Genomic DNA, 26,135 nt, shown 5'->3' on the forward strand with positions numbered 1-26,135 from the left:
TCAAGTACAAGCACAAGTGATGAGGATACTGAACATGTTCTGTATCATTTGGCACAGTTCCCAGAAGTAATGATGATGAAAATTATGATCTTGATAAAACTTTGAAAATTTTCTCATACAATACAACAAACTGCATCATTGTATCCCATTTAATTTTTTTTTATATTACGGTTTGAATTTGGAATGGTAATTTGTGGACACCCTGCGGATCCGACTATTAATTTGCAATTGGTGATTGGTTTGACACAAATACAATTTTTTTATTACGGAGGTGGAGGAATATCGTCGTCAAGATAAGGCAGAAGCTTGGTGTCATGGGACTTCTCTTCTCATAAAGGGGAGAGGAGGACAGCACAACAACCCTATGCATTAAAAAGCTACATATATCGAACAAACAGTTTCAAATGGAACGCCTTGCCACCATTAGAGCACTTAAATTGCATTCAGGAAATAAATGCGAATTGTTGTTCCCAGCTTGCCGACTCGATGACAGAAGACGCCAATTGCATTTTTCCTCTTTCCATCCCCACCCCGTGGGGCACGGGCAACTTGCTAGTTATATTAATGTATCATGCTAATGACAGAGCGTCAGCACTGCTGAAGCAGTCTCTTGGCAAGGGTTATCTTAGTTGAACAATGGATTAAATTAACAGGACATTAATCAGAGGATGCTAACCACGCTGGGAAGCCAGGTGAATCTGATGTTTCAGGCATCAACCTTTCATCAGAGCAAAAGAGCTCTGGGTTAATGCCTGGAACATCAGCTTCTCCTTGCTTCCTATGATGGTTAGCAGACATCAATCAACGTTCTGTGGTTTTCATAAATTGTCCAAACTGTCTGCCGATGCAAATCAACACAAGTTCTTCATTCTGCATTATTCTGGGTGGTTTTCCATTACCTTCAGTTATGGCAGAAATTTGGGTTTTGGCCAGGGTGCCGTTGATAACTTGCCGATTCTTTGAATGTTTCGCATCCACCAACTACCAATGCTGGCAGATAGGTACTCCTGTTTAACACTCTTCCGAGAGAAGGCGCACACAATGATCCCCCATCCTGCATGTGAAGTACTTGGGTGACAGTTTATTGTCTGGTAAATATTCGAACTCAAGGACAGATAGCTCAAAAGTGAGTGCCCTTGGACACACCAAATTATTAAGATCATTTGCTACATCTGTTTCATAGATAAATGCAACTTTTCAGATAAGATAACTTGTCAGGCCAAGTACTGTTCTGACTCGCATGACAGTTGACATGACCATAAAGAGTTCTGCAGTACTTTGAAAAATGTGGTGTTTTCAATCCCGCCAGCTCAACTCATCAGCACTTAGCAAGCAGTGACAATGTCACACCTCTTACACCAATGCTCACACCTGGCCACACCCCACCAAAACATGCTGCAGCCACAGGGCACATCCATCTCGCTTACCTTGTACGATACACATGGCAAGGCCAAACCCTGCAAAACATGTTGGGCCACCTTTAAGGTTAGGCCAGGACCTGCAGGCAGTACAGTTTGGTATTTATTTCCCGGATTTTGAACATGCAATTAAAATTAGTGAAAAAGCCAAATAAAGAAAATAAGGATTGCAAATAGAGAAGCTAGATAACAATAAATGTTGACAAATGGCTTTTACATTGGAGTGAAGTGGTATTTAGATTTAGTAAACATGGAGGGAGTGACAGCAAGAAACACATCAGCATATGCTCACTTGCGAGATTGTTTATTTCACCAAGATTGGCTGCACCTTCACACTTAACAAGGAAATAAGGACATTTGACACTGGAGGAGCCATTCCACCCATATAATGCCTGTGCTACATCAAAAACAAACTAAATTATTCCGCTAAGCTAACGACTTAATTTAATTGGGGGGGGAGGAAGGGAGGGAGGATGAGGAGGAATGGAGATGAGAAAAGTGTGGTGGGCTCAGGGATATCACGAGGGAGTTGAAATTTTTTTTAATCAATATATTTTTTGTTTTGTTTTTATAAATGTAAAATTCTTTTTTGGTAGGTGAAGGCGGTTTTAGGATGAGAAATAGACAGCAGCATCGACCACACACTATCCCTTGACAGGAGACTCCCTTCCAGACACACTCAGCACAGATGACCCATCCGGGCTGACGAGGTGTCCCGTATTTTACGGGCTTGTTCCGGTTTTTGCCCAAATGTCCTGATTCCTGTTTCATACCTTCCCAGGATGCCATTTGTTCATATTTTTCAGTACTATAAAAATAATATTTGAAAAAGGAAAGGTGGCACGCAGCGCAGGAGCATACAACTGCATCGTGGCAACTGTATCCCGTCAATATGGTTAAGTAGTGTCTGTGGAAAAAGCGATGCTGGAATACAGTCATCAAAACTACACCAAAAATAATTTTGTACTTAAGAAATTTATACTGAACAAAAATATAAACGCACCAAGCGATTGTTACTATTTTACCTCGAACTCATTAATACTAAATCTTCACAACAATTTGGTTATAGAATCCATGACAATTGAGCATTAAATTTCAAAGAGTTCCTTGAGAATTCTGGCGACAGTCTTTGCGCTACAACAGCCGACACAACCGAGGTGTCACTGTCAGAGTTCACACAGTCAGTAGCGGGTGTTGGCCTCCCTCAAGCTTGGCCTCCCTCAAGCGGTGACGCACCGTCTGGGCTGAAATGCGCCTGTTATGCAGCCCGACAGTCTCATCGGCAGTCCTCGTGGCCGGTCGGAGTCGATCCCGGAGATGTTGCAGCCTCATGTGACGATCCTGACCGGCGGTGGTCACACGTGGTCGCCAGGCATGTGGGCGGTTCACGGTGCTTCCAGTCTCTCTGAGGCGCATTCTCAGGCGGCTAATGGTGGAGTGGTGGACATTGAAGTGTGCTGCAACGGCCCGTACTGACGTCCCAGCATTCAGCATGCCAATGGCGCGCTCCCTCAAGATTTGTGACATCTGTGGCATGTTGACATTTGGCACCAGTCCACATTTTGGGGAGGCATTTTATAGGGCAAGCTATAGGGAGTGTTTGTGTCCTGGTCACGCTCACTGACCATTACTCTGTCAAGCCCCATGGTGCTCGTGGGAAGGATTACTCAACGTGTGAGTCCACACACTCAGAGTGGTTAATTTCAATGGGAACATCTGTCTTGAGCAAAACAAAGGAACCATTGCTCAAACATATCATCGGTTTGACCATTTTCCCATAATGGCAATCTTGACTTAGATATTTAAGTTGGTGCGTTTATATTTTTGTTCAGTATACATTCCATTTTTATTTTATAACATTTATTTGTTCAGATATTAGCGATATAAAAACATTTCTTCAAAATCGTAAAATTTAAAGGATATGAATAAACAAAATAAAGTGTACAAAGGTACACTTCCCACAATAACATGTGCATTCACTCTGGGGCCTACAACCACACATTTGAAAATGGGGCTTTCGACAGTCCACTTAACCGGTGCCAAAGTGTCCCAAATCTTTTATCCATCAGACTTGGTCACCCTGCACCCATCCATACTCAAGCTACCTACAATATCTGTTCCCCTCGATCTTCAAAACCAAAAAGTACCGAGACAATCCAAATTTAAACTTATCTCTATCTCTCTTATGTGTGTGTGTGTATATATATATATATATATATATATATATATATATATATATATATATATATATACATCTGGAAAAATTAAGAGACCACTGCAAAACTATCAGTTTTTCTGGTTTTACTATTTATAGGTATGTGTTTGAGAAAAATTAACATTTTTGTTTTATTCTATAAACTACTGACAACATTTCTCCCAAATTCCGAATAAAAATATTGTCATTTAGAGCATTTGTTTGCAGAAAATGACAACTGGTCAAAATAACAACAAAGATTCAGTGTTTTCAGACCTCAAATAATACAAACAAAACAAGTTGATATTCATTTTTAAACAACACAATACGAATGTTTTAACTTAGGAAGAGTTCTTAAATCAATATTTTGTGGAATAACCCTGATTTTCAATCACAGCTTTCCTGCGTCTTGGCATGCTCTCCACCAGTCTTTCACATTGCTGTTGAGTGACTTTATGCCACTCCTGGCACAAAAATTCAGGCAGCTCGGCTTTGTTTGATGGCTTGTGACCATCCATCTTCCTCTTGATCACATTCCAGAGGTTTTCAATGGGGTTCAGGTCTGGAGATTTGGCTGGCCATGACAGGGTCTTGATCTGATGGTCCTCCATCCACACCTTGATTGACCTGGCTGTGTGGCATGGAGCATTGTCCTGCTGGAAAAACCAATCCTCAGAGTTGGGGAACATTGTCAGAGCAGAAGGTAGCAAGTGTTCTTCCAGGACAACCTTGTACGTGGCTTGATTCATGAATCCTTCACAAAGACAAATCTGTCCGATTTCAGCCTTGCTGAAGCACCCCCAGATCATCACCGATCCTGCACCAAATTTCACAGTGGGTGCGAGACACTGTGGCTTGTAGGCCTCTCCAGGTCTCCGTCTAACCATTAGACGACCGGGTATTAGGCAAAGCTGAAAATTGGACTCATCAGAGAAGATGACCTTACTCCAGTCCTCTACGGTCCAATCGTTACGGTCTTTTGCAAACCTCAGCCTGGCTTTTCTTTGCTTCTCATTGATGAAGGGCTTTTTCTAGCTTTGCACGACTTCAGCCCTGCCCCTCGGAGCCTGTTTCGAACCATCCTCGCCGTGCACTTCACCCCAGCTGCCGTTTGCCATTATTTTTGTAGGTCACTTGATGTCATCCTACGGTTGTTGAGTGACATTCGAATGAGTTGGCGGTCATCCCAGTCAATGGAAAGTCGTTTTCGCCCTCTGCCATTCTGAAGCTTTGTTGTCCCCAATGTCTGCTGCTTGACCTCGTTCTTATGAACCGCCGTCTTTGAAATTTTAAGGATAGAAGCAACGTGACGCTCACTGTATTCCTCTGCCAGTAAAGCCAGAATTGAACCCTTCTTTTCCTCACTCAAAACTTTTCTTTTCAACTCTTTTGGCATGGTCAATACTTATGTTTTTGATTCCAATTACTTTTGAGGTACAACTAGCACTGTTTTTGCCATCCATTTGGTCCTATTACAAGAGGATAGTGATTTGTTAGGGTTGTTTTTATAGGTTGTTAGGGAAAAGTATAAAAACCACAGCAGTGGTTTTTATACTTTTCCTTGTTAAATAAGATTTGGTTCAGGTGATCACCTAATCAGTACCTCATTAAGTAGAATGAGGTGTGCCTGTATTGGAATTCAACAGACACTGGAATGGAATGGCTGCCATAAATGTGGAGATGCTGATATAAAATTTTTTTGGAGTGGTCTCTTATTTTTTTCCAGAGCTGTATATATTTATATTCATATCTATCTATAATTCCAGCAATCTCTGTGTGTCTGTATGTCTGTCTGTCTGTGACTGCTGTTTCTCGGCAACCACTGGTCCGATCTAATTGAAACTTGCCCGGTATATTGCTGGCGACCTGAGTATGTGCCTTTTCGAGGCTTGATATTGTTACGGCTGTGGAAATTCGCAAACCACCATTCAGGGCCCGTAGGTGAGATATATCCAAGTACATGTGTAGTTAGCCCAAACCCGTTGTATAGAGGGAATTTATGTGATTCATTCGGGCTGCGATCCTTTGAGTTAGGCGTTTTTCTGTTCTATCTTTATTTTGAACCAACCACGTCTCAACCGCCATCACACAACAACCACCTGAACCACCACACCAGCCATCGTCACCAACTACAACCACGCTCCAACCCTCAGACAACAACAACAACAACAACGCCAACAGCCACGACCTTTACCTTCACAACTCAATCCCGCAAACATCGCATCACCGCCATTCCCAACGGCACCATAACCATCAACCACCACCGAAAACCCTCCACCACCTTCACCTCTCTCCTTCTACGGCCATTCCTGCACCACCTGTGAACACTGAATGTCGGGCTGTCTCAGGCCCATTCGGCGATTGGTGCCGAGTGCACCGAGCCGCGAGCGCAAATAGCGGCCTTTCCGAGGGAAAATTCGGATCAAGAACACCACACGCCCACTTCTCCTCCGTCCAATTAGCAAGCGCGGGGCAGCTTCGCCCCGCCTCCAGGTGTGTCTGTGTGAAATCGATATATGCAAATTCTAGGATCAGGGGAGGTTCGCGCCCCCGTTTCCTCCGACCAATGGGTGAGCGTGGCTCCGCCCCCGAGGTCATCCTGATCCAAATATTTTCATATTAGCTGCTCCTGCCAGCCTATAAAATGGCGAGCGCAAGGCGTATCGTGGCGGAGTGAGTCAGTTTTGGTTGGAGAGTGGAAGAGAGCAGAGTGAGTCAGTTTTGGTTGGAGAGTGGAAGAGAGCCGGGGGAAGAGAGTGTCATCGAGAGGGTTGGGGTCTGAAGTCGGCGACGAGGTCACGGTGTGGGATTTTGTTTTGGTTGCTATATGTGCATTTTGACAGTATGGCTGTGTATATGTGCTTTCCGTGTGCCGGGAAATAAATGTGCATTGTGTGAACTGTTTTCCCGTTTCGCTTCGTCTTTTCTTTATTGACCCTCCATCCTGCTTCACGTAAAGGGTTCGTAGTGGGTGCAAAACGCCCGGTAAATAATCTAAACGTCGAGGTCGACGATAACACCGCTCGGTTATCCCGATAGTATAGAATGGGCCGCCCAAGCGGCTCGTGTCCGGAGTCGACCTGCGGTGAAGTACGATCGCCCGGTTTACCATTCGCGTGGGTACTTAGGTAGGTCGAGTTTGGCGAACAACCCTATCCTATGCGGGTGGCTGATTGGCACGATTGTGGTGAGGTCGAAAGGCCCACCCGTGACTGGCTCCGGGCGATAGTTCCCGGAGGGTCATGACTGAATTGTCCATCTGGTGGGCGACGCGGTTGCGATTCGAGTGACGTGGCCGTCCGCACGCCGGCGGGCGCGAATTCGCAACAATATTAATCAGACAAGTAGTTCCCAAGTTATGGCCATTTATTTATCAAACCAATGACAGGACACGGTGCTATGATGTCACGATTGACGTCACAATTCTTTTTTTTTCTTTTTCTTTTTTTTTTGCACGTACGGCCACGCAAGTACTGGCCCGCACTAGTATATATAAATATGTAAACACACATATATGTAAACATACACACATATATATATGTATATATATATGTATATATATATATATATATATATATATATATATATATATATATATATATATATATATATATATATATATATATTGTGACGTCCACGGGACTTGAACAGTCCCGCCAACGTAGAATGTAATGAGCCGAAACGATGGAGGCGGTTTATTTATTTATAACCCAAACATGGCGGTTCTAATCGCTCTACCGCAAACGGGACTAGGAAGGTGGCACGAGTCACTTTTCACTGAGTTGATGATGTTTATTTGTTTTTACTATTAACCAGAAATAACAAGACTCGGCAAGAAAGGGGATCCGGGGCGATTCGACGGGATGGTGTGGGATCGGGCGTGGGGAAAAACACAGACAATTCCAATGAATATACAGATCTCAAACCCTCTAAGGCGCCAAGCACACACACACACACACACACACACACACACACACACACACACACACACACACACACACACACACACACACACACACACACACACACACACACAAAACGTAGCTATTTCTGGTGGTCAGGCTGGACCGTGGTGTGGACGCAACTGTCCCTGGATTGGCGTCGGACGAGCTGGCCTCGCTCTCGTCAGGGGGGCAGGAGAAACCGTGGTGCTGTCGACCTCCTGGTCTTGGCCCAAGTCCGCTCACAGCCGCCAGGGAACCAGTTCTGGTGCCAAGTTGCGAGCAGGAGAGGGAGGCAGGTCCGCCCACCGTTCGACCCCGTACTCCGAGTCAGCAGAACCCCAGAGCCAACCAAGGTGAGGCACGAGGCTCAGCAAGGCTCCAAGACACGATCAAGAACACGATCGAATCAGCACAACAACAAGGAGGCTCTCCGCGCAACAGCCTCCACACCAAAAAAAGACGATCGTTTTGTCCAGATCTTCTTCCTCTTCCTTTTCGACCCCGAACAGAACCTTTTTATCCTCCTGTCCTCGTCACTTCCAATCGAGCCGTTTATTGGCCCACCGCCGTCGCCTTCTGCCAATCGTGATCACGGGGCGGAGCCATCCGCTGCACTGTCCTGTGACGTCACGGCCAGTCTCCAGAGAATACCAAAAGGGGTTTACGCAGACACACTTACCCTATCCCGTGTCCCTATCTAATTACGTGACTATTATCATTTCCCCCCTTGAAGAAATGAACATTTACTAGACAACTTATCACCACTGAATTGCTACTTATTACATCGAGATCCTGGTAAACTCGAACAGCATGGCATACCTAATTAAACATCCTAATTACTCTTTGAATGCATACCCCCCCCTCAAACGTAACAATATATATATATATATATATATATATATATATATATATATATATATATATATATATATATATATATATATATATATATATATATATATACACACACACACATATATAGAGACAAGCTGTATAAGTTGCTATATGTGCATTTTGGAGAGTGGAAGAGAGCCGGGGGAAGAGAGTGTCATCGAGAGGGTTGGGGTTTGGAGTCGGCTGAGAAGAGTTGCGGGAAGAGGCAAAGGAGCTCGGGTCCGAGGCGAGAAGAATAGGCGACATGGGTGGTCGCGACATAATTGCATACTAGTCATACAGTTTTTGACGGATTGGGCTGAAATTTTTTGACAAAGAGGTTGATTACAGTGCGCATAAAAGCCTGGAAGCCAATTTTTGATTTTCGAAAAAACAAAATTTTTTTCTGATTTTTCAAACATTTCAAAGTCCCGTTGCTCAGCAACGGTGGTGTCCGTAGCAACGGTGCTCAAAAGCATAGAACTAGATCCTGGTATGAACCTACCTGTCAAGTTTCATCAAAATTGGTTGACTCCTCTGGCCTCCATAGCTGTCCATAACATACAAACAAACAAACAAACAAAATGACGGTAAATGGACGCCCGATTTTTGAAGGACTACCATTTGAAAAATAAAACCTAAATCAAAAATCGGCTCGAGTAAAATTTTCTAAATATCTCGAAGTGTTTACTTCCGAAGTCTCGTTTCTCCACATTCAAAACTGTAGGACAAGTATTGAAAATACCATACGCGGTTTTTCGGCCGCTGCATAGCAACGGAACTCAAACGCACACATTCCCAGCTCATATGGCACCTGTTCGCCAAGTTTCATCGAAATCGGTTTGCTGGTTTGTGCTGTGGAGCCTCGCGTTGCAGGCAGGCACACACACACACACACACACACACACACACACACACACACACACACACACACACACACACACACACACCGACAATAAGGGTACTCCAGCAACCACCCAATACAGGGTGGCCTGAAAGTCACTTTACCCCTTCCCAGTGAAGCATTGTTCTTGAACTCTTTTAATATACAGGTTTTATTGTACAGTACTTTCAATAATTAAATTGTCATTGTATCTGTATGTGCTCCATCATTCTTCTGAGTCAGTGTTTCTGCATATCATAGCGGGCGAGGGGGCGAGGGCAGAGGGGAAGTGACGGAGGGAAATAACTTTCGGGCTTCCCTGCAGAAATGTGTATATATATATATATATATATATATATACAGATATATAGATATATATAGATATATATATATATATATAATCCCACCACTGTGTGTGTGTGTGGGTGTGGGGGTGTGTGTGTGTGTGTGTGTGTGTGTGTGTGTGTGTGTGTGTGTGTGTCTGTGTGTGTGTGTGTGTGTGTGTGTGTCTACGACCGCCGTTTCTCGACGACCGCCAGTCCGATTTGATTGAAACTTGCCAGGAATATTGCTGGGGACCCGCTGATGTGCCTTTTCAAGGTTTGATATTAATCGGACAAGCGGTTCCCAAGTTACGGCCATTTATCTGTCGACCAATGACAAGACACGGTGCTATGACATCACGAATGACGTCACAATTAATGTTTATTTATTTATTTATTTATTTTTTGCATGATTGATGGTCCGATCTGATTGAAACTTGCCAGGAATATTGCTGGGGACCCGTGGATGTGCCTTTTCGAGGTTTGATATGAATCGGACGAGCAATTCCCAAGTTACGGCCATTTATCTGTCGACCAATATCTGCGAGAGAGGGGGATGGGAGAGGGGGGATGAGAGTGGGGGCGGGAGAGAAGGGGGAGAGAGGAAGGGCGAGACTTGGGGGGATAGAGGGGGGCAAGAGAGGGGGTGAGAGAGGGGGTGAGAGAGGGGGTGAGAGAGGGGGCGAGAGAGAGGGGGTGAGAGAGGGGGCGAGAGAGAGGGGGTGAGAGAGGGGGGCGAGAGAGGGGGCGATAGAGGGGGGCGAGAGAGGGGGCGAGAGAGGAGGCGAGAGAGGGCTGCAAATACTGGCACTCACCTACGGGCACGCACCTTCGGGACCGCCCCTACGGGCCCGTACTAATATATATATATATATATATACATATACACACATGTATATTGTATATACATACATATATATTCATAGCTTCTTCTTCTTCTTTCGGCTGCTCCCGTTAGGGGTCGCCACAGCGGATCAGCCGTTAGCGTGCTCGAACCGTGCGTAACCCGAGCGGATGATTACCGAGGCCCGTCGGTCCAAATGCACAATTTTCCACTTCCAAATTTCCCAACACGCACCGTGCTAAACCAATGAAGAAAACACAGAAACGAGCTGAAACATTTAACAGGGGATTTATTTATAATGGGGGGGGGGGAGGGAACACACAAAGAGTAGAGTTATCCGACTGTAAGAAATGCAGTCAATGTACAAGCAAAAGCACTTATACAGTTGCTACTTAAAGACGGGCTCACACACAAACACACACACACTGAAATGGACCCGTCGGGTATTTATTGAAGGCCTCTAGCTCGAGGACAGGTGATTAAGAGACCAGAGCCTGTGCTTGGACCTGTCCACCTCGTGTGGTCTTCTACGATCCGGCTCGGCAGGATTCGAACCCGCAATACGATTCCGCTCCAAACACCAGGTACCGCGCTCTCCAACCGGTGACGCACCAATCGACCAAGGCCAAGGAGAAGATCAGAGGCGACGATGATCCAGCTCGGCGGGACTCGATCCCGCAACACGATGATGATGATGATGATGATGATGATGATGATGATGATGATGATGATGATGATGACCACCACGACGACGACCATGACCCTTTTACCACTTCCACTACCCAGCCTGGCGTTTCTTATATTCCTTTTTCCTCCGGGGTGAGCAAATCGCCGTCTGAGGCGCTCTCCACCCTCATTGGACGGGGCGTTGTGGGAAAGTCGCCTTCTGTGGCCATCTCAACCCTCATTGGCTAGCGTGTCGTGGGAAATCCGCCTTCCGTGGCGTGATTGGACAAGGAGCTCGCCCCTGCCATCCTGGGCGGAGTCCTGGTTTGAGGCGATGGAAATTTCCACCCACGTACGTGGCCGAATGCACGTGGACAATGGCGTAGGTGTGTGAAGTGAAGTGAAGGAGGTTTGCTGTAAACGAATCTCCGCAGCGCACACAAGTAATTCCCGTCAGACACAGGTAGGGAGCCCGAACTATAAACACACACTTACCGATATAACTGTTCTATAACGACCTGAATGTTGAGTGCAGTAAGCTTCCAAATTCGCATCGATATCATCGCACCATTTTAAAGCCTTTTTCCCTGAGCAGGGTAGGCTTTTTGTGGGCTCCAATCACGGTACCCTTTCTTGTGGCAATGTTTTTTTCGGCCGGATGCCCTTTCGTCGCCTTCGACGCGCAGGGATAATTACCAGTATACTGGTGCTCATTTTGCTGACCTTTCGGAAGGATGACAGGTTGAGTAAACCCCCCCTGATGTTAATTCAGGGGCCAGTGGGGCTCGAACTCAGGACCCTGAGAATCCCCAGCTACCACCCTAACCACAAAGCCAAAACCAGGCTCATATATATATATATATGTATGTATGTATACACACACACACACACACACACACACACACACACACACACACACACACACACACACACACACACACACACACACACACACACACACACACACACACACACACACACGGAAATCCAATACAGGTGGAGGCCATTCCTCAATTCTCAATTCCTCAATTCCCACCGCAAACCTTGCTGCCCCCTTTCTATTTAACATACAGCCATCATTCCGGAAACACTTCCTTTGTCTGTGAAATGATTCGCACTGCTTCCTAAATGTAAAACCTTCATCCCTACACAATTCTTCCAGCCATTGGTTGACGTCTATTGCTCTGTTCATAATTTCTATATTGTTTCCTAATATTGGGAGGATCCCAGAAAACATGACCTCACAACCCTTTCCTTTCAGCCACTTACCCAATATCCAGTATCTATTTTTTAAAACCTCTGAGTAAACTTTCCCTACATCACCCACACCGAGGTGTACCATCTACCACAACCAACTTCTTCCTGCCATGACCTGCAACAATATCGTTTACCCTTCCTTCAATGTCCCTTAATCCTGCTCCTTCAAAACAACACAGAATTCTGTGTCTACAATCCTTCCTGCAGAATGAAGAATCCACATATTTAATCATCTCATCACCCACAAAAACTGTCTCCCATACCTCATGTCTCCCAATTTCTATTGCTGCACATCCACCACTGCCCAGACCCACTGCACATCCGCAACTACCCGCACCCGCTGCACCTCTGCCACTGCCCGCACTTCCACCACTGCCCGCACCCGCTGCAACTCCGCCACTGCCCGCACCCGCTGCACCGTCCCCACTGCCCGCCCCCTCCCACCGTCCCCACTTCCCGCCCCCCTCCCACCGTCCCCACTTCCCGCCCCCCTCCCACCGTCCCCACTTCCCGCCCCCTCCCACCGTCCCCACTTCCCGCCCCCCTCCCACCGTCCCCACTTCCCGCCCCCCTCCCACCGTCCCCACCGCCCGCCCTCATTGCACCGTCCACACTGCCCTCCCCCTTGCACCGTCCCCACCGCCCACCCTCATTGCACTGTCCCCACTGCCCTCCCCCGTTGCACCGTCACCACTTCCAATATCCTCAGCAACCTCACTCCACAACCATAACCAACTATTATCTTCAAATTTCTCACATTCTGCTACTTGCTGCAAATTATCGATGCGTTCCTTCAACCTCGTCATAACCTTCCTCAAATGGATGATTTCGTCACACTTTCAACAACAATAAGAACCCTCTGATTCCCCCATTGTTGACGTGGCCCACATTGAGCAACTGTGACATGTTACGTACTCCTCATCCTTTCTCCTTCGCTCTCCATTTATAACCTTCTTCACCCCCATACTCCCAAGGCCCCAACTGACTTCACGCTAAACTTACCATGAGACCTCGCCATGATTCTTTCATTAAACCAACTCAACTACCCGCTAAAACTGTTATGAACACAATAAGAAAAAAAATAAGTACAGTTTCACAGACCCTGATACAATCATGACAACAAAATACGCAAAACGCTTTAGGACTGGAAACTTAGCTTTAGAGGGACTGGAAGGAGAGCTCGCCACGCAGTCGTCCTCGTGTGCCAATCCCTGAACCGGAAGTAAGGAAGTGACGTACCGGAAGTGACTTAAGTACCTTGATTACCACCTTCATGAGGTGGAAGTGACATACCGGAAGTGACCTAAGTACCTTGATTACCACCTTCATGAGGCAAATACATACGAGGTCCATCAAAAAAGTAACGGGACTGAGCCTGCTGTGTGCTCCACTTGCACAACTTGAATGGACAGGTTGCGTCACAGTCTTTCGCAACATTCCAGCAATATATATGATTGGTGATGGTTCACTGCGCTCATTGTGTGATTTTTTACAGGTCGTGCTTTACACGTTGTTTAGTCTGAGTCGTCGCGCTATGAGTCGTGAGCAGAGAGCCAATCTGAACTTTCTTGCCAAGCTTGGAAAAAAACCTTCCGGATCCTTCGCAATGCTGCAGCAAGTCGACAGGGAAGAAACGATGTCACGTACACGTGCATTTGAATGGCATAAGAGGTTCAAAGAGGGACGGGAGGAGGTTGAAGACGATCCACGGTCTGGAAGACCTTCAACAAGCAGAACAGCGGACAACATCGAGCGTGTGAAGCAGATGGTGCGCGCAGATCATCGACTCATGGTGCGGATGATTGCTGATGAACTTTCCATCAACAAGAACACAGTCTGGAGCATCATCACTAAACATCTCGAAATGCGCAAGGTGTGTGTAGAGATGGTCTCCAAGCTGCTGCCCGAGGACAGAAACAACAAAGAGTCACTGTCTGTCAAGACATTATCGAACGCCTCGAGGATGATCCAGACCTGCTCGGGAGAGTCATTACTGGCGATGAATCGTGGATATTCGAATACAATCCTGGGACCAAACGGCAGAGTCGTCAGTGCAAAAGTCCGGCATCACCAACACCAAAGAAAGCAAGGATGTCGAAGTCGAAGGTCAAGGTGATGCTCATCGCGTTTTTTGACATCAAGGGCATCGTCCACTTCAAGTTTCTACCACAGGGTCAAACAGTGAATCAATACGTGTACAAGGAGATCCTCCGGAGCCTCATGAGATCAGTCCAGGACAAGAGGAGGGACCTATGAGAGAACAATGCCTGTGTGCTCCACCATGACAATGCCCCTGCTCACAGTGCCCTGAGCATCTGACAATTTCTAGCGGAGAGGAACGTGCCAACTTTGGAACAATCCCCGTATTCACCAGGCTTGGCCCCTTGTGATTTTTCCTATTCCCCAAGCTCAAGGGGGGATCAAGGGGACCCGATTTCCTGATGTGGAGGCCATCAAAAGGACTGTGATGACGGAGCTCCGGAGGATTCCAGAAGAAGCCTTCCGGGGGTGCATCGAAGCGTGGAAGAAGAGGATGGACAAGTGTGTGAGACTGAAGGGAAACTATTTTGAAGGGGACAAGCTGTGATTTCAATATAAATTTTTGGAATAAAATTTCTGTGAAGTCGGTCGCATTACTTTTTTGACGGACCACATGTATATATATGCATATATATATATATATATATATATATATATATATATATATATATATATATATATATATATATATATATATATATATATATATATATATATATATATATATATATATATATATATATATATACATACATATATGTTGGATATATATGCCTGGTGTTGGCTTCATGATTAGGGTGGTGGGCTTTGAATCCTAGGGTCCTGATTTCAAATCCAGCTCAGCTGTTGAATTAATACCAGGTGGGGTTAAGTCAGCCTGTTATCCTTCTGAGGTCGGCATAATGAGTGCCAGCTTGCTGGTATACTGTGCCGGAGTGGTGACCTGTCCAGGATTGTGCCCAATAGCCAAGGAGACTGCTTAAGCAGCACCAATGCTCTGCACAGTGTATGGTCCCTATCTCCTCTTCTTTGATATACTGTATATATGTATATGTATATATTTCTATATATATATCATATATTTTAAACATATACATATATATATATATATATATATATATATATATATATATATATATATATATATATATATATATTATTATTATATTTTTGGACCAAGGTGTTCCAAAAAGATCTGGACATGTGTAACCTATAGTCAGCAGACCCTTTTTCACATTTACAGACATATTAAAAACTATTTGATTCTTAAATTTAAAGTTTAATTAATGTGGTCAATGATGCACATAAATCTCATCCGTGGAGGCCTAATGCATTTTATTTTTAAATGTCAGAATTTTGCATCTCTCAAACATTAATACTTACAAAGACAATATGCATCTCCTAAACATTAATACTTACAAGCCATTTCCCCACTCCCACTCCCACTCCCACTCCTAAAGAATTAAACCAGGCTAGCTACAATTTACAATTTGTAGCAACTACAATGTGTTGTAGTACTTACTCTCGCTGTGTGTAGACAAAAAATCCAACTTACTCTCACTGTCCTCATCATTGACCACGCACATGGTTACTTCCTGAATCCATCCACAAATGAACTGATTGAATATGCCTCCAGTCCTTTGTACGATTTGAGTTGCTCGAAGGTGTTTGCACTCGTTGAATACAACAAAAAGTTTACAATGTCCAGATAGGTGACACCTGTCCACTTATCGATGTCACCAGACCACTCAGTTTTTTTCAACCTTGTAGGGATCTGTGTCGTTGGTTCAGTTAATCTTGTCCTGGTATCTCTCCTGACTTTGTCCAAGTTATTCGCAAAGTTTGATGCCGTTTTAGAAGTCATCGTTGCGCATTTAAAAATACACCAATGATCTTTTTTGTCAGTTATTTGGTTTGTTTCTCTTCATCTCCAAAATGGTGGTCTACTGGTGAATGGCGCAGAAGTATGACGTCATCAAAAACTATCAACTCGACTTAAGAACTCTTCTGCACTTCTTTTCTCTCTACTCTTCATTATCCTAATCATCATATCCCCTCAAACCACTTCCTTTCTAATGTATCGTCTCCTTCAGCAGCTCTTCATAGCTCAATCTAACTCGGCCCGGAATCAATCCATTAGTCCTATGCTGTACCCTCTCTACGGCATCTATGTTTCCCTAAACTGCACAATATTCAAGATAAGGCCTCACTAAATTCCTGTAGTGTTAAAACTACCTAAACTTACAATTTATCTCCCTACGAATACAACCTTCAACTGTATGAGCATTATTGCTGCCTGGTACTGCCCTGTCTCCTTACCCCCCATATCTATTACCACCCCAGATACTTCTCCTGTGACATGCTCCAAGATTGCCCCCTTGCATCATGTAATCTCTAATTTCATTATTCTTACCTATCCCAATCACCTTACCTTTATTTATGTTAAACTACATTTGCCAATATTTTGCCCAATCTATGAAAGTATCTAGACTTTCCTGAATCTGATCACTACCAACCTCTGTTACCTACCTTACCTCCAAGTTTAGAGTCATCAGCAAATGTGGAAAGACTACTCTTCACTCCCCTATCCAAATCATTCATGTGAATGATGAATAATCATGGTTCAAATACCGATCCCTGAGGTACTCCAGTATTTACATCCTCCAAACTAGACATCCTCTCACTCACAGCCTCTCTTTGCTTCCTATTACTAATCCAGTTAGCTACCTGACCAGCTACTCCACAAGTTCTCGCATTAGCTGACAACCTCCTATTTGGTACCTTATCAAATGCCTTCTGAAAGTCAAGATATACTATGTGCACCGCCCTTCCCTCATCCACCGAATCAGAAACTACTTCAGAGAACTCCAACAGATTTTTTAAAGGTGACCTACCTTTGGTAAATCCATACTGACTGCCTTTAGTTTGTATTTATTTGGCCGAAGCCACGCAAAGCGAGGTCGCGGGCGTTTTTTTTTCCTGAGACGTGAAACACCTTACAACCCATACCTACAGAAAACAGACATTTTGGAATGCTGACCACATTTTCCATCTGATCATCATGCAACATTGGAAGAAAAAAAATATCCATGGGTAAGTACTAATATGTTGACGGTTTCATGTCAATCACTCAGGTGGTTGTGGAGAAAACAAATTTAAAAGCGAATAAAGGTGAAAAAGTGAGGGCGGAAGAAAAACAGGTAAAGTGAGGAGCTCGACCAACGTTCCACAACATGGTCAAGGATGATTGTGGACGCCTGTTACTAGTTTAAGTGGTTCCTAATCTGATCCAAATTAACGTCGACAACACCTACAACTGGAGTCAAATGAACAGGTTTATAATTTCCCAATTCCTCTGGATCCTTTCTTAAAGAACGATTTTACATTTGCTATTCTCCAATCGTCTGGTACCTGTCTTGACTCTAAGGAACTGTGAAAGATGTCTGCTAAAATCACACTTATATGCTCAGCCACCTCCCTCAATACTTTCAGGTGCATATAATCTGGCCCCGGAGCCTTATCTACTCTTAGATTTCCTCGCTTTCTTCACTTTCTCCACTCTAACCTGGATCTTCTGTAAAAGCCCTTCTTCACCTCCTTGATAGACACTCTCAGCTTTTGATAATTCTCCTGACTGTTCTTGTGTAAATGTTGAAGCAAAATACCTGTTTAATAAGCCGACCATCTCACTTTCCTCACTAACCACTCTCCATGCAATGCTATTCCTCAATGGGCCCACACTTGTCCTAACCTGTTCTTTTCCCATTATATACTTAAAAAGTGCCTTGCTATTTTGCTTCATATTCTTAGCTATATACTTTTCATACTCTTTTGACTTGCCTAATTATTTTCTTAACTAGCCTCTGCTGACTCCTATGCTGAGTCAATAAATTTCAGTGTGTGTGTGTGTGTGTGTGTGTGTGTGTGTGTGTGTGTGTGTGTGTGTGTGTGTGTGTGTGTGTGTGTGTGTGTGTGTGTGTGTGTGTGTGTGTGTGCCCAAAACTTTGCATGCATACTAAGGGAACTCCAAGAGAGTACATGAATAAAAACTGGGTATATGGGAAAATTTACACACCCCTTTTGAAGATAATTAATGGGGTGATAATCATCAAAAAGACAAAAATGCCTTACTTAGATGGCAGCGCGCCATCTTGGTCAGCCTGCTGTCACCTCGCAGGGGTCTTAAGCCACCATATTGTTTCAGCCTGTTCAAAAATGCCTCGAATTGGAATAGGCTGCAACAATTTCTGCATGATGAAGCACTCAAAATGTTTTTTTCACTTTCGTCACTCACATCATTAGATGCCTGATCTTCATCCCTACAAATTGCTGTATACATCACTTTTGTAAGTGCTATAGCTTTCAAATTAGGAGCTTGGAGTGATTCTATGCATTACAAGATGCAATTTTCCACAATCGACTCTCACAAACCAATTAAAGCATATAATCGAAATCTATCTTTGGATTTGAGGATCTGAGCTTGTGGATGAAATAAATGTTGAAATCTGGAATTGATCTGAAAATTTAAAGAAATTATCGATTCTTGTAAACCAGTGCATTTACTTTTTAGCAACGCTCCCTCCTTCTCCATATTTACACGAGAAAATGTGAAATTGCCAAAGCATTGCACTTAACTTTTTCTGCTGTTCAGACAATTATATTGAGTGAATAAAAGATTAAGGAATGTTTCCAAAGCGTAACTTTGAGTGCAACAAAAATAAGCAGTGGGACAAGTTCGGCTGCAGGATCTGCAGCACTGCCACAGTGCATCGGGAGCACTGCCACACCCTCAGTTAATGATGCGACTCGTAGCCTTGTGCTGCACAGGAAACAAGAAGATGACAAGACCCCTATATACTGTCAGACCCCAACATTCATGGCAGATACGTTCCTAGAAAATGCCGCGAATGTCGACACAGCAAATGTTAGGGCATTGTTTCAATGGGAAAAGGGGGATAAGTTCCCTGCAGTTCGTGGTTCATGAAAAATACCACAAATTGCGAAGCTGTGAATGTCAACACAGCAAATGTCAGGGCATTGTTTCAATGGGAAAAAGGGGGATAGGTTCCTGGCGGTTCGTGATTCATGAAAAATACCGCAAATTGCGAAGTTGCGAATGTCGACACAGTAAATGTCAGGGCATTGTTTCAATTGGAAATAGGGGGATAGGTTCCCTGCGGTTTGTGATTCATGAAAAATGCCGCAAATGGCAAAGCTGCGAATAGGGGTACCGTGAATGTCTCGCATTGTTTCAATGGAAAAAGTGGGATAGGTTCCCTGCAGTTCCTGATTCATAGAGGAAAATTAAAAAAACTTAAAATATTTTCGACCACGAAGGCATATAGTTACAGTTTCATACAAAATGCTTACAACTGAAAAGAAATAAATAAATAAACAACAACAACAACAACAACAACAACAGGTACCAGTTCCAATGTTTATTAACCTCCGCCATCTTCAAAGATGGATGGAGGTTACTGTTTTCAGCCCTTTCTGTTTGTTTGTTTTTTTGTGTGTTTGTTTGTTATCTTGCCAAAACGAAGTTTTTGCAAGATATGTTAGTCAGCTTGTATGTTTTTTGTTTTTTTTGTTTGTTTGTTTGTCTGTAATCACGTATAAAAAATTCTGCAGAGCACAGTTATCATTGGAAATTTTTGTAACTTCGCATATCAGAGGCCTATAGAGGTCCCTTTCAGTGCACAAAATTTTGAAGGTCAAGGTCAAAGGTCAAGGTCACTTTGTCGCAAATCAGGGGAGTCGACGAAACCCTTATTTTTTGAGTAATTTTGATCGGATCGTCTTCAAACTTCATGGGAATATAGTTCATGGTCTGGCGCTCAGCTGATTAATTTTTGGTGCCGATTGGCCTTGACCTTCATGGTTAGCACCTGAGGTCAAACATATTTGACCCCAAGGTCAAATTTTCAAGTTTTAGGAACCATATCGTGTAGTACCTCAAATTGAACACCTCGATGAGTGCTTTCTAGATATGTCAAGCTTGAGACATTATGACGTCATTTGGTGACGTTATGAGGCAAACACATATTTTTCATGGTTACTCTGTAGAACGATTCTCATCGGAATCTCTCGTAGGCAGATATTCCTCAAGGAGTCGCTCCTGGTGGATAGCAGCTCTGTTCACCTCAGTGTGACCTTTAAAAAGTCACACGTGGTCACCTTTTGGCAAGATACGGGTCACCCTGCGGGTGACATTGTTATTTTATTTGTTTGTGAACAGTATTACAGAAAAACTCCTTAACGGATTTCGACGAAACTTGGTGGGGGGATTAGGTATGGTCCAAAGATCATGCCATTAGATTTTGGACTTGGTCCAAAGCCAATATGGCCGCTATGGCGGCCATTTTGAAAAAAATATTTGAATTTTTGTTTTTGCATTTCTGCAAGTTTTAAGTGATTTCCAACCCCCCTCCTCCCCCCAAAAAACTTGTTAGAGAAACAAAAAAATTTTTGCAACTTTTTTTTTTCAACAAAATTTCGATTTTTTTTTTTTTGCATTTCTACATGTTATAAGAGATTTCCAACAAAAAACTTGCCAAAATTATAATTGCGGCTGATTTTGGAACTTCAGGTGGATATACCCACGTAAAATCAATTTCTGTCTCAAGGAATCTAGTTATGACGAATGAATTAAGTATGTAAAAGTTAAAAGTAAAAGGGAAAGTTGCAAACTATAACTCTGTGAGCACTGTTGACGTCAAATTGAATGAATAGGATATCAGGTTCACTTGAGTGACCGGGCAGTATTGGCGGCGGACATTTTGCACTCTACCGAGTGCTCCCCCTCTCGTTAACCTCCGCCATCGAAGATGGACGGAGGTTACTGTTTTCACCTGTCTGTTTGTTTGTTTGTTTGTTTGTGAACAGTATTACGGAAAAACTCCTCGACGGATTTTGATGAAACTTGGTGTGGGGATTAGGTATGATCCAAGGATCATGCAATTAGATTTTGGACTTGGTCCAAAGTCCAATATGGCCGCTATGGCGGCCATTTTGAAAAAATATCTGAATTTTTGTTTTTGCATTTCTACATGTTTTAAGTGATTTCCAACCCCCCCCCCCAAAAAAAAATTGTTAGAGAAAAAAAAACAATTTTGCAACTTTTTTTCAAAAAAATTTCGATTTTATTTGAATATTATTTGAATTATTTTTTTTTTTTGCATTTCTACCTGTTTTAAGTGATTTCAAACCACAAAAAAATTTGTTAGAGAAACAAAAAACAGAAACTTTGCAACTTTTTTTTCTAAAAAATTTCGATTTTATTTTTTCGGCATTTCTACATGCGTGTCGATCTAGTTTAGTTTATTCAATCGTGGTTCAGTAGAGTCTGATCCGTTTTGACCTACAATGAATAGGATATCAGGTTCACTTAAGTGACCCAGCAGTATTGGCGCAGAGGTTTTGCACTCTACCGAGTGCTCCCCCTCTAGTTGAAGGAATGTGATTCACAGTTTATTAAAAGTGATTAACAGTACCATAAAAGTAAATGAAAAAAAAAAACAAACAGCAGGTACAGTTTCAAATCCAGTGAACTCAGCAAACTCTGAAGACAACGCAGGTGAGGGTGCTGAAGCCAATGCAGGTGAGGTCACTGATGAGTCATGCATGAGGAGAAGGCAGGAGTAGGTGCTGATGCTCCTGAGGTGCAGAGACCAGGGTGAAAACAAGGGTGATTGAGAGCTGCCTGGCAGATTGCCACAGGTTTTGATGTAGCTCCTTGTATGGGAACATCATGTCACATCCCTCTTGAACTTGAGGTAATGCTCCAGGACCGGATCGGCATCTCGGTCATTGACCGCATGTTCTCAGCATCTCACCCAGGAACTTTACCATGAGATTAGACCTCGACACCCCTTCCTTCTCATCGCTGCCCGCCTCCTCCTCAAAAACCTTGGTAATGGCGTCCAACTCCTCCTCGGTGAACTCCTCGGCATGTGAGGTGATAAAATCATTCAACTACTCAGGCTCCATGTTGTCAAAGCCTTCCCCTCCCACCTGCTGAGCCAACCAAACAATTTGATGCCTCTCCTCAGTGTTGTTGGGAAAGCCTGTAAAGTTATTCACTACCTGTGGCCACAAGTTGTGCCAGCAGGCGTTGATGGTGGAGGCTCTCACCTCAGCCAGTGACTCTTTGATTGCACCAATGGAGTGCCAGGCTATGATGAACTCCTTCCGACACTTCCCGACAGTGAGCTCTGGGTCAGAGTCTTTCACATCCAAAATGCGGTGAAAGGTGTTGAAAGTCGAGATTACCCCTTGGTCGAGTGGCTGGATCAGGAAGGGGGTGCTGGGAGGCAGAAATATCACCTCGATGTTCTGGTGAGCCATCTTCAGGGTGGCTAGGAGCATGGTCGAAGAGCAGGAGAACGTTGAACGCAAGGTTTTGTTCCACCAGGTACTTCTCCATCTGAAGGATGAAACAGTTATAGAACCAGTCCATAAAAATTGCTCCCATCACCCATGCCTTCCTGATGGCCCTCCAAAACATGGGCAGCATGTGTTTGTTCTTGCCCTTGAGAGCAAGTGGGTTCAGTGAATGGCACAGCATAATGGGCTTCGTCATGCAGTCCCCTTTTGCCTTTGTGCAGAGGAAAAGAGATACTCAGTCCTTTGTGGCCTTGAATCCTGACGCTGTCCTCTCATGCTTCAAGATAAAAGCTTGCGTTGGCATCTTTTTCCAAAACAAGATGGTCTTGTCAGGGTTGAGTACATGCTCTAACAGGTACCCCTTCTCCTCGAAGAGCTGCGCGAGTTGAGCAGGGAACGTTTCGGCCTCCTCATAGTCCGTGGAAGCATGCCCGCCTGACAGCTTGACATTGCGGAGGCCGTAGCACTTCTTGAAGTGGTCAAACCATCCCCTGCTCACTCGGAATAAACTGAGGTCACTCATATTCGCGCCACTCGTGCCAGCAAGATGTACATACATACGCATCGCCTTGCGCGAATGAGAGGTCCACTTAAAGGCATGTTCTTCTTGGTGTTGTCGTCCATCCATACATTGAAAGCCTTCGCCACCCTTTCTATATGGTCATCCCAGACCTGGATGACCACTTTGGTGATCAGTACAGTGCTTGCCACAATACTTTCTCAGATCGCCTTCTTGTTCTTCTGTCTGTAGCAAATGGTGGATTTGTTTATTCCATACAGTCTGCCCACAGAGGCCACAATCAGTTCTCTCGACAGCCCGTCCAGCAGCTCCACTCAACAGCTCCACAGCAGCTTGTCAATCAGGCTCATCACTTTCTTCTGCCTCTTGGCATTTGACATCTCCAGCACTGATCTTGCACTTGGGAGCCATGTTTGATCAGTGAATGCAGCGAGAGGCAAAACACCAGTCAAGGCAGCAGAACGAGAAGAATGATTGAGACCCAGGACACGCTGCACATAAATAGTCATGCAGGAACTGTAGGTAGCTGCAGGAGGTGTGAGTAGTGTGCCCATTGTTAGTGGGGGATATTGGTGGGGTCAACATTTCACAAAGCTGATGATAGATGTGGTGAAGCATTTTAATTGTGTAACTCATGGGGGGTGACATCTTCAGTAGCTGGTCATAGATGCAGTGAAGAATTTTAATTGTTTAACTCTTGGGAGATAACGTCTTATGCAGCTGGTAGTAGATCCGATGAAGCTTTTTATTTGTGGGATTCGTGGGGGATGATGTCTTATGCTGCAGCTGGTAGATACGGTGGAGCGCCTTTTAAGCGCGAATGGTGGGACATGCTACGCAGCTCACTTATAGCATGGCTCATGGAAGATATGTTTTAGAACCGTTTTATGTGCATGGCTCGTGGAAGTTTTTTTTTTTTGCATCCACGAAAAACCGCGAATACGTGAAGCACAGGGCCGTGAATGTAGAAGCAGGTCGCATTTTATCAGCCGCGAATAAGCGGGCAGGATCCGTGAATAGTGAATCTGCGAATGTCGGGGTTCGACAGTACAGTATTTTTTTGCAATAATATTTTAATTCATTTACTTTTTGAAAAGTTTCCACTCAATTTTGTTTTTCTGTTGGGAACGCATTCCCCTTTCAGACATTAGTTCAATGGGATTTTTAAGTTCGATTTACATTATTTCTATTTGAAGGATGTTTTCCAGCAACACATGCATCTGTGACGTAAATTGGGAAGTACATATTTGCATGAATCCATATGCGTGGGTGTGTATGTATAGTCATAAAGCAAAACATTATCTTTGCTAAATCTTCCTTACCTCTCTCCTTCTCCTCTTTCCCCCTCTTTCTCTCTCCCACCCCACTCTTTGTATTCCCGTCAGCAAAGGTATGGGTGGTATTTACTCATACCTAATAAATGCCTTCTGCTTATCCTCAAATAGCATAATTCTGGTCATGGGACTTATAACATCATGAATTCCCAACTTTCTGCCTTCTTACAATAAGTGAATTGCTGTAGTCAACCTCTTTGAATCTTATAACAGAAGATATGTAGGTTTTGGAATGTAAACAAGCCAATAATACACCCACTGTGTGAACAGTTAATCCCTGCAAAAGTTCCAGTCCCACTGCTTGCCGATGCCGACAACAATCTGTTCAGAAAAGGCTTTTCGAGTCAGAGATTTGATTGAAAGTTCGAAGAAGGCTGGGAGATTGCTTTTTTTTTCTATGCAGAATGGCTCTCCTTTATCCTCCTCTATTCATTTAATAGCCATTGCCCTGTACCCTCTGCCTTTCCCATCCATGCCTCACTACCCGAGCCTTGAATCTAGCCTTTGTGCCTGCAAAGCCTCCAATGCCATCATTCCTGACACTGGCTATTGCCCTACCGAGAAACCGGGAGGACAATGGGCAGAGAGTGAGCCCGTAAGGTAACTGGAGACTTGCTCTTAACCGAGATTCACTGGGGCATATCCTTCAATAGACTTAGATTCTAATAAGTTGCCCCCTTATATTTGTGCACTCACTGATGTTTATCAAAAGACACCAAAGCCAATGTTAGCCGATGACTAGTTATTAAATTTTTACTCCGATCGCTACTGTGTGCCACAGGGATTCAGGCACTTTTTCACCATCACATTCATTCCTACGTGCCACAGGTAATATTATTTTGCGATTATATTTCTATTTCTGACTGCATGTGAGTTGAGATAGAGTTGAGCCTTCTTCCTTTCCATCAGTCAAGAGATCTAGCTTTCCAATTGTGACGAAAATGAGTTTGAAATTCTGAAACTGAGAAACTTAGAGTCGGAGGACCAAACTAGGCAATTGATATAGTTTGTGGTGTCTGTATTTCTTTTCTCGCTTATGAACTTTTCCAACCACAAGTTATTCTTTGTGGATACATACACCCTTCTGATTGATTTTATCAGTCATGTAATATTACCACAATTGATAAGAATGGCATTAGCTTAACGTTAAGGTGGCTGGCTTGAGATCTTAGGGTCTTGAGTTTGAGCCCCTGTTGTGCTGTGGAAATAACACCAGGTGAGTTGACTCAGTCTGTCATCCTTCTGAGGTCGGCAAAATGAGTACCAGCTTACTGGTAATGAGCACTGCATCAGTAGGTGTGCCATGCTTCCAGAAATGATGCAACCAGCAGCCACAGGCTGCATATGAAACGACTGTGATTGATTTTCAAACTCTATCAAAGTAACTCAGCAGCATATGTGAAATAAAATAATTAATTCAAAAGGAAACATCAATGCATGCAATATATATAATA

The 26,135-nt window shown here is 43.9% G+C and overlaps 1 protein-coding gene and 1 long non-coding RNA gene across 4 annotated transcripts in view; one reads left to right on the plus strand and one right to left on the minus strand.

Annotated features, from left to right (window-relative positions):
• Positions 1–26,135, minus strand: part of LOC147016113 (uncharacterized) — a 59,173-nt gene that overhangs the window by 7,626 nt on the left and 25,412 nt on the right. Inside the window, exon 3 of one of the 3 annotated variants that reach the window (XR_015050017.1) lies at positions 1,428–1,498. The exons of the other annotated variants lie outside the window; for them this stretch is intronic. This is a non-coding gene — a long non-coding RNA (uncharacterized LOC147016113). The remainder of the gene's footprint in view (positions 1–1,427; positions 1,499–26,135) is intronic. 3 annotated transcript variants of the gene reach the window in all.
• Positions 14,816–26,135, plus strand: part of LOC147016114 (protein GVQW3-like) — a 105,853-nt gene continuing 94,533 nt past the window's right edge. The window contains exon 1 of the mRNA XM_085848846.1: positions 14,816–14,943. The gene's annotated coding sequence lies outside the window, so the exon portion shown is untranslated. The remainder of the gene's footprint in view (positions 14,944–26,135) is intronic.

Source organism: Eptatretus burgeri, chromosome 12 (assembly GCF_056783735.1).
Source record: "Eptatretus burgeri isolate ZD-2024b chromosome 12, Ebu_testis_v1, whole genome shotgun sequence".
NCBI classification, from domain to species: domain Eukaryota; kingdom Metazoa; phylum Chordata; class Myxini; order Myxiniformes; family Myxinidae; genus Eptatretus; species Eptatretus burgeri.